Source organism: Falco biarmicus, chromosome 3, assembly GCF_023638135.1.
Source record: "Falco biarmicus isolate bFalBia1 chromosome 3, bFalBia1.pri, whole genome shotgun sequence".
In the NCBI taxonomy this organism is placed as follows: Eukaryota; Metazoa; Chordata; class Aves; order Falconiformes; family Falconidae; genus Falco; species Falco biarmicus.
This window is the reverse complement of record NC_079290.1, coordinates 96930792-96940381: the sequence shown is the minus strand read 5'-3', so window position 1 is coordinate 96940381 and position 9590 is coordinate 96930792.

The window sequence follows — 9590 nt, the reverse complement described above, 5'->3', positions numbered from 1 at the left end:
TATCTGAAGGTTTAAAGTTAAGACAAGGACTGAACTAACACCTGCTGGAGTGATGTGTCCTGAGGAGACAGTTGATTTTCTTGCCAAAAGATGTGAGCATGTCCAGTGGCGCAGCAAAATGGGGGCACTGCATGCCCCTGCTGAGCACAGCCTGGAGATCCTTTCTCCTGGACTCCTTTTCTCCTGGATCCTTCCCTCCTTTCTCCAGCACAGCCTGGAGATTTTTTCTCCTGCCTCCCCACCGGCATCCTGGGATGCCTTTGCCTTCCCTGTTCTCGGATCCTTCCAGTGCCTGCCCGATCCTTGCTCCCATCTGCCAGGAGCTGTCAGGTCTTTCCACTTACACCAGTGCTCCTTTTCTCCCTTGTGTGTGGGTGTATCATCAGCCTAGTAAGGAGCTTGTTACTCTAGCCCCTCTGGTGCTGGGGAAAACCTCACTTGAGTACGAAGCAGAAGATAATACGAAGCAGTGGGAAATTCTAGGCTCTGGGGAAAGATATACTGCCTCTGTGATTGATTTGTAAAAAGGCTAGAGCATTTCCTATGTTGCTTTTTCTATTTTACGGCAGAGCACACAGAAAGATGTTGGATTCCACATGAGTCAGTGCTCACTCATTTCTCAGGCACTACAAAAGTACAGCAAATCTGAGGCGCAAATGGTGACGGGATGGGAAATCATCATCGCTTACAATGCACACTCCCCTCAGATCACGCGATCTTGTGAACTGTGTATTTTGCATATATATAAAATTTTACAGAGTGGATATAGCATTTACTTCATCCCAGAAATGCAGCATGTTAGCAATTTCTACCACTACCATTGCAGATAACATACTTTAAAGATGTACTGATGTTTCTGTGTATATACACATAAAATACATTTTTATCAGGTTTAATACACATTATTTTCTTAGGCTGAAGAGGAGAAAAGCACAAGGCAAGCAAGATCAGTGCCCAGGTCTTCAGGAATTACATTTTAATGTATGCTTGCCCTCATGAGCAAATGTATTATAACCTTGCTCAGGTTTCTAGATCACTCTCTCCAAGTAATAATTAGGCACTGAAATAAATCGAGGCCAAATTTTATGGTATATCCTTTCCCATCAACTTCATAGCAAAGTGAGGCCTACTTCCATTTCAAAGGTTAAAACACAGAAATCTTTGGAAAGTAGCACCTAGGGGAGGAATTACTGTGTCAGAGATACAGTGGGGTTATTAGTACACTGTTACAGCACACAACATATATAACTGTATAGGGAAGTGCAAATGCAAAGGTGAGTATAAACATTCCACACTAATGAGGCTACATAAATGCTAAGGTAAACATTTTCAAACGTGGGTCAGCATAATGAGACAACTGTAGATTTATGAACCCAAGTAAGAGTTCTGTTTTTAAAACAAACTGCAAAAAATGTGGCTGAGTGGGAAAAGCTCTTTCTTTTTGCCATTATTTTTGAAGAACTAAGAATTCCACAGCTCCCCTGGCTTATTCTGCTGTTTTCTGGAGCCCCTATTGATTAGCAGCCATGTAGTAAAAACAATGGGTGGCTTGTAGCCATAAATATTAATCAGATGAATGTTAAATGCATTGTTCTCTTCAGGAATGAAGAGTTTGCTGGGGCAGGATTATTAAAAAGCGCTGCTGTGCTGAAGAGGAGATGCACTTAATGCCTTTGCTGCCGCTTCCAGTTGGGCAGTGGAAAGCTGCGGAGCTCTTTGTGTCACTGCAGTGCCAGTGGAAAAACCACATGTCAGAGTGGACATACATGATGTACAGAACAAGAGGGCTTTTTGCCCCTTGTAGTACTCCAGAGCAGCTCAAACGGGGCTGAGACAGCCCGGCTTTTCCTAGAGCAGCCTTTCCTGGGGCTGGAAGCAGGGGAATGGCTGCTGCAGCCCAGCAGCACCCAGCTGCCTCACGCTTGGCCTGCTCGAGCCCATGCGCCTGTGCTTGTCACTGCTGCAGCTATCATAGTCAACGTGGAAGGAGGACATTTCCATCAGGCAGCCCTCGGAGTCACCAGACTTGTCACCTGTCCCACAGCACTAGCCTAGTACTAGCTAACACCCGTCTCCTGTATATGTTGACTTTTGTGATGTATTTTCCACTTGGAAATGCTCCAGCTAGTGAATTCAGCACCACAAACTTTGGTGTGGCACCACATCTTTGCTTTAAAATGAGCAACTGCAGCTCCTAAATAGTTCCTGAGGGATGAGGCAGGGCTGCTGACAAGCGCAGGGCACCAGTTCTTTGTCTGGTCTCCCACTACTCATTCCTGCCTTCCCCAGTACGGGCACTGGGAAGCATGTGTGCAACCACCTAGTTAATGTGATCATGGATTTAGCTGAAAACTAACAACGTGGGCTTTTTACTAGGTTAGTTTGCAGGCAGATCAGTTTCCTCATCTGAGTCATTGTCAACAGCAATTTATGCCAGATCACTTTAATAGCAGAATGTAAATAGAAACCAGGTCTGCTGACTGCCAGAAATGTGCTTTTTTCAACAGATCAAAGAGTTGGTAGAGTAACTGCAGAATAATAAACAGGGCCAAAAGAAAGGGAATGGGTAGAAGAAAACAATTTTAAATTCTTTATTTCCTTATGAAAGGATATATATGTAAGCAAATGTTTCTTACTAAGCTGGAGGCCCCCTCCTCCAGACATGGAAGCAGTGTATATACAGATCCTTAGAGAAGCCTTTCAGCGTCTCCTCCAATCTATTTTAATAACTCTGCCTTTCGCAGTTAATCACATCTTGCAGACTAAAGGCTTTTGCAGAAATTATCATATCCCATGCAGGCAATAACAGCCTCTGAATGCAGCCAGCTTTGTCACACGTGTGAGTGAGTTTTACATGGTGTTTCAGCCAAACCTGAAGCTCAGACCTGCATTTCAGACTTTTGAGAATGCAGAGAGAGTTGGAAATGGTGATTGATGTGTAGCATAATGCATTTTCTTTGGTGGCTTTTTTCCCCACTGCTGTCCCTAAATTGCTAGATTCTTTTTTTCAACATTTCTTTCCAGCAGTGCTAGTTGTTATACCTTCTGGAAGTATCTGCGATGAAAAGAAGCCTTACACTGCTAAATGTGACAAGCTCTCCAGCTCAGGAAGAAAGGTGAGCAGAAGGAGAGTGACAGTCAGAGCCAGGATAAAAAGCAGATTCACAAGAAACAAGAACATCCCTGAGCTCTGACAATTGACTCTCTATCCTGTTAAATTGTTAGAAACGTCCCAAGCATGGGTTTTGGCTTAGATCAACTTGCATTCCTCTATACCCTTTCTGTGGCACGCTTAGGAAGTCAGCCTGCAGCAGAGACCGTTCCCACCAAGCAAGCTGCTTGTAACCACCCTCTTTTGGAGATTATGAAATTAATAATAGGGCCATGGCCATTCGGTGCCAGGGTGGCCTTGGTGGTACAGGTTTGTCCTGGGCGCTTCATCTGCTGCTATGGATGTAGCTGAGAGTTGAGGACGGATCAGTAGAATGGAAGGATGCTGGTATTACAAAACTAGTGTGTTAAAAAATTAGTCTATCTCTGTCTCAGTGAGAGGAAATTCAGGCGTAAACTGTGCCAAGCTCTGTCAGCACAATATTTTTGGTTAAAATGGACTGTTTTCCATTTCACTTTTCTATACCATTTGCTTGTAGTTCCGTGACAGCAGAAACAACTTTCTGGGCAGTGCCCTGCGCTTTTGGCTGCAGACCTTGTTTGCTGGGAATCATTCCTGTTGTTCAGGCGTACAGCCGGAGCAGGGCCTCTGTGGAGAAGGGACTGAGTCACTGAATTGACAAAGCTCACCACTATCCACCCACATTTGGCAAACTTGGGCTGTACTGCTTCACACATATGAAGTGCCTCGTAAAAAGTAACGAATCCCCCCAAAATGAACTGCTGTGATTATTCCCATTTTGCAGCTGGCAAGGTGGAAGCAGAGGAGAAGCTGGTGAGATCACTCTCTAGTGGATTTCTCTTTTCTCTGAATTTCCTACTTGGATTATTAAGTTTGCTCTCTCCCAGTGGCTGAAGCCATTACTCAAAATGTCAGAGGGCCCTCCAAATGCCAAAGATGATAGAAATATCTCATTCCAGAACAGGTACAAGCTCAGGCTTTTATGGAATTTCAGCTTACTTGGAAATACTTTTACAGATAGTAATATTTTTTTTTGGTAAGTTTTAATTGTAGCTTCTTTTTTTTTTTTTAAAGGCAGTTGGTGGTAGGATTTTCCTCCTTTTGTGGACTAAAGTGGTCTGAACTATCTAGCTTTAAAAAACAATTTTAAAATGTTAGTGCTGGAAGATTTGAAATTACATGCTATTATTTTAATATAGTGGATATAACAGGATATTACTAGCTTTACAAAGCAGGTACATACCATTACCTTCACCTTGTATTTTGGAAAACTAGAGACAGAATGGCAAACGATGCTCCCAAGGACATGCAGAGCAAGTCCATGACAGCCAGATACTAAATCCTGCTGCTTTAATTTCTAGTTCCCTTTAAATAGTTCTTAAACCTAATATAATTCTTATTCATTATAATTAATATAATTAGTCATATATAATTAATGCCTAATATGCTGCTGTGGTTTGTGAATGCCAAATAAGCTAGTGTTGTCTGCACAGTCTAAGTTCAAAATAATCAGTTTAGAAAAGTGCTAGCAACACCAAAATCAATACCGACAGCTTTATCTAAGTGAATACATTTGTGTAATTCTGTCTATGGAGGGGAAGGTGAGAGACGCTGCACTCTCCATGCATTGATTTTAAAACCAAGCTGATAAAATTAGCACCAGATCTATGTGCTGACCAGAAAATCACTAAACCAATCAGCCTGAAAAAGTCCAAGGCAGTTAGCACAAAACTGCACTTCTGTCGTGTGTTTCGAGGGGTGTATTTGCCTGCACCCTATAGTTCACACTGCTCAGTTTGGCAAGGATTTCTGGTCCTAAACCCTTCAGAGAACACTGCTTTCAGTTCCCACCGGCAAGTTCTTGGTGGTAATGACTGTAAATCATGAGAGGCAGATGATAATCATCCTAGTGTAATTTGGAAATGCATGGGGTACATCGTTCTGTGTTTTTTACAGCTTCTCATTATTCTGTACAACAACAATCAGAAAGCAGGACATTGACAATACCTTTAACAACTCTGGGAATGCAGACCTGGAATGCTGACAGAAAATCTGTTGGGAGAGAGGTGGAGACTACTTTGTCCTATCACAAAATAAACATCAGTTCACCATTCCAGCTTAACAGCTTGTCTTCATATATTAAAACAAGCCTCCAAACCATGACTGATACAGAGTCATTAACTAGTTGCTGCTCAATCCTTTACACAAATGTGCTAGCAAAGCCCTCTGAGCTCCACTCAGCAAAAACGCCTGCTTGTGTACAAGGCTCCCCTTCCCCTGGTAGGCAGTCTTTCTGAAAGCAGGTGATTAAGTGACAAATTACTCTTTGGAGGTGCAAGTGCTGCGTCTGCTGTGTTGCTGTGGTTGGATCTGATCCTTTCACCCTTACGTTAGTGGTCCCAGGGAAGCCACTGGTGAGGCCCTTGCCTTTCAGCCTAGGGAGCAGGTTGGAGGTACGAACTCTTTTAATGCTTGCTTTGAACAAGTTGATAAAACCTGGTGGAAAGAAGCCAGAGAAGATGAATTGAATGCGGTTTGTTGAAGTTACTGCAGCAAATCACAGTAGTTGAGTGTTGCCCATCAGCCTTGTTATCCTGTTTTACTCAGAAGTAACCCTGCTGCACTGCAGAGAAGTGGAAATACTTTGCGAGTCCTACAATACGTATTTCTCCTTTACCTTCCTGTATGCAGTCTACACCAGTCCTTAACATCCTGTTACACTGAGCTTTTGGCAGCATTCGCTGAAGGCTTCATTTCCATGCCCAAATGTGCGAGCACCTAGCTCGGTGCCGTCCTCGGTGCAGGTCCTGGCCGAGGAGGGTAGCAATGGTGAGCAATGCCTGGTTGGCTTCTGCAATCCTGGCTGTTGAAATGGTGCTTTGAAACTCTGGCTCAGCTAGGCTTGCTTTAGAGAATGTCTGCTTCAAATATGCCCAGGGACTGAAACGAACTGTCACCATCTCCATCCTGGGTCACAGGACTCAAAAGGAGTAAAATCCTTTGCAGCTCCTCCTTCAGTCCACTGTGCTGTGCAGTTTGCCCAGGCCCTAAACTTTTGGGGATATTTGGTTGAGTGAGGAACACAGAATCTACCATATCCACCTTGTGACCTGGAATTAGCTTCTGGGCGCGTTTGTGGCTCTGATACAAGGAGAAATATTGCAAAGACTGAAACCTGTTCCTAATTCCTACTTGCTTTCTCATTTTGTGGCAGATATCTGCACACTGCCACAAGTTTTGCTCCATCTATAACCATATATAGTGATCCTGATAACTATACCTCATCCATATACCAAATCTCTTGATTAGGATTCTCAAGGTGTATCATTTAATTTTCCCACTGTCCCTATACTGACCAATCTTTGTCTCATTGTCACCTCATTGTCACTTCTCAATTAAAGAGTAACAAGGCTGAGATGAGGTTAGTTGGGGCTATTTGTTAACTATTGTGTAGTGCCCCAGTGTGCCATGCTCACTGACAGCACAAAGCATGTTTTTAGTGCTATGTAAAAAATCCCCCCCAAACTCCCCTAACTTTTTCAGATAAACCCAACAATCTTAACACAGCTACTAATCAGGTTGGTAGAAAAATCAGGCAGCATTGGTATCTGAGATTAAGCAACAAACTGATGATAACATCGATGATAACATTTAGAATCCAGAAGACATTATTGTAAAAAATCACTAACATAATCTTAAAACAAGTCCTACTTCCTTTATGTTTGGACCAAGCTACTGCAATTTGTTGTTTTCTTTGTAGTTGTCCTGCAGTTTTTGTATATCTCTGCAGACAAAAGCATGTCACCTCAGAGGTGCTCTCATTCTCTATCAGAATGGGAAAACAGAGAAGTAGGACACATCTGAACTCAACTTTCCAAGTTCAGCTGTGCCTTATGCTGTTTTCTGCCCCATGAGCCTTTTCCTTGCTGTCATTTGGGGATGCGTATTCACGATTACAGAGACAGTGTTTGGTGTGCTTGGAGACAGACCTGACTGTTGTGCTGCCATCCTAAAATGAAAGCTTGAATTCCGTTTTGCTGCCAAACAGTTTTAGGATATTTTTATTACCCTAGAGTGCTATATTTTCCCCATCTCACTTCAACAAAGGACTAAGTCGTAAAGATTTATAGCTCCAACATTTGCATTCTTCTTTCAGGTAGAATGTAAACAGCAGAGTGAGACAGTTTTAGCTGGGAAACGGGGCCAAGCTTATCTAGATCTGGTGATGATCATAATGAAGAGGTTATGTGAATGTATAAGTAACTTGTCCTTTCCATTAACACTGCTCTACTCACCACCTGGAACTATTCCTGCTGCTGAAGAAACAGGAGATGGTATCTTACAAAATCTGAAATGACCAAACTTGTAACTCCTTTCCTGAACATCAATCATTTCCCATTGCGATAGGAACAAAGGAGAGGGCATTAGCAGGCACCATGAAGATATTATCAGACAACTGTCTTTAGAAACAAAAAAACCCCTGTACCTTCAGTCAGTTCAGAGCAAATGAAACCCACAACTGTGCTTGTTTTTTATATGTTACATGTGCTATAATGCCATGCAAATATGACCTGCATGCTGTGCAGAACTGATATTCCATTGCTGTGCATTTTCAGCTTCTTTTGAAAAATACACATAACAAGGTGTGCCTCCGATAATCTGTAATTTCACAGATAGATCAGTCATTCAGGAGAGACTGAAACCCCAAAGACTTTCTAAGACCTGTAATATTCAGCAGCACATGGCTCCCATAAGATTGTTCCAGCTTTAATAGTAAAAGCATTGCTTTTCATGAAGAACCATGGACACAATGCAGTTCATATTTTCCAATAAAAAACATTAGCAGTGCCTGTTTGGCTTCCTTCTCATGTGTCTTTGTATGTCAGTGAGTAATTCACTTGCGCAATATAAACATATCACTACAAAATGTAAACACAGTAATACTCAAAGCCACAGATAAAAATGAGAGATGCAATATGCTAGCAGGGTACTAATTAGTTTGGCTCTGCTATCTCAGATAACCCCAAGTCAATTCCAAACCTGTTTCCCTTTTATCTTTTATATGTGCTACCTTTTCTGATGTAATTGCAGTTTGAAAAATTCAATGTTTAGGTTATCACGGTTTGGACAAATGCCTAGGAAGGTATTATTGATTAATGATGTATTAATCGATCAATTTTATTATAAACACAGTCCTCCACTTGGCTGATTGACACCTGCAGCTATTCATGATTAAATTCTCCTTTCATTTACAGTGGCAACAAAAGAGATTCCGTCAGTAGGAATGAAGACACTTTATGTTCCTAGACAAAGGAAGATAAAGTCATTATTTGGTTTGCGAAAATGTAAAATTTCTAAGATGATATATTTAAGTAATGAGTCACCTGTGTACTTTACAACACCAATTTACGGCATATAGTGTCATTTAGCTATTTTCAGTGCAGGTGGATGCAGAAGGGCAGCTAAAAGAAATAAGGCTGTTAAAATAAGAAAATTCAACTCTGTGCATGGCTGTCTTTCTGAAAAATTAGGTTAGCTGCCTTTGTTTCACTGTGTATGTGTCACCACATAACAATCATTGTAGTCGTTAGCAGTTCATGCTCAACCTATGGTTTTAGTTTCATTTCTGGTTCAAAAAAGTCTCAAATTAAATTCTTTACTTCATTTCCCACTGACCTAAACATAATGCTGGTAGTCATATTTACAACCGGCTTTGGATGGGATCCCACTATAACCTGTTAACTTATATGTTAGAAACCGTCTACAGACACCATTAAGAAAACCTGTGTGTATAAGTAACATGATGAAGAAGGTTTCTGTATGTGGTGTTTAGAAACTTTACTGGGGGAGGGCATTGATTTTATTAGTTTTCACGGTATTGTTTTTAAGCTGTATTTTAATGCAGCTAAATCTTCCAGGCCCTAATTTTGATTAGGAACTTTTAGCTATGTCCTAATGATTAACATTAATATAATGCCAATCGATAGCACAGTGTCTGATGGCCCAGCTGCTTAAAATATTTCTATATCTGCTGCACAATAAATTAGCGCTAAAATAAATTGTACTAGCTCCAGCCTTTTTTAGAGCACCACTATAGCCATGTAATACATATTGGAAAGGGCAAAAATGAATAATTACAAACTATGGAGATTTGATTGCGTTTCACTCGCTGTTCTCCGCACCTTGTGATGCTGCTTAGCTCCCAACAGCACCAAGCAGATCTCATCCAGGGGCAAGTGCCATCTATTGAGAAAAGACCCATTTGAGTTCAAGAAGCCAGAAATGACAAAAAATGGCAGCAGCCTGCCACCTGCTGCTGTTAAGGATTACTTCAAGAAACATATTTGCTTGGCCTTGCACTGACTCAACAGAAACACTCCAGTGCGAGCTGGGCTCAACAAAAGCCCATCGGTTCTGCAACAGCGTGCTTTTCCCTTGGCGTTTCAGAAGCTTTTGG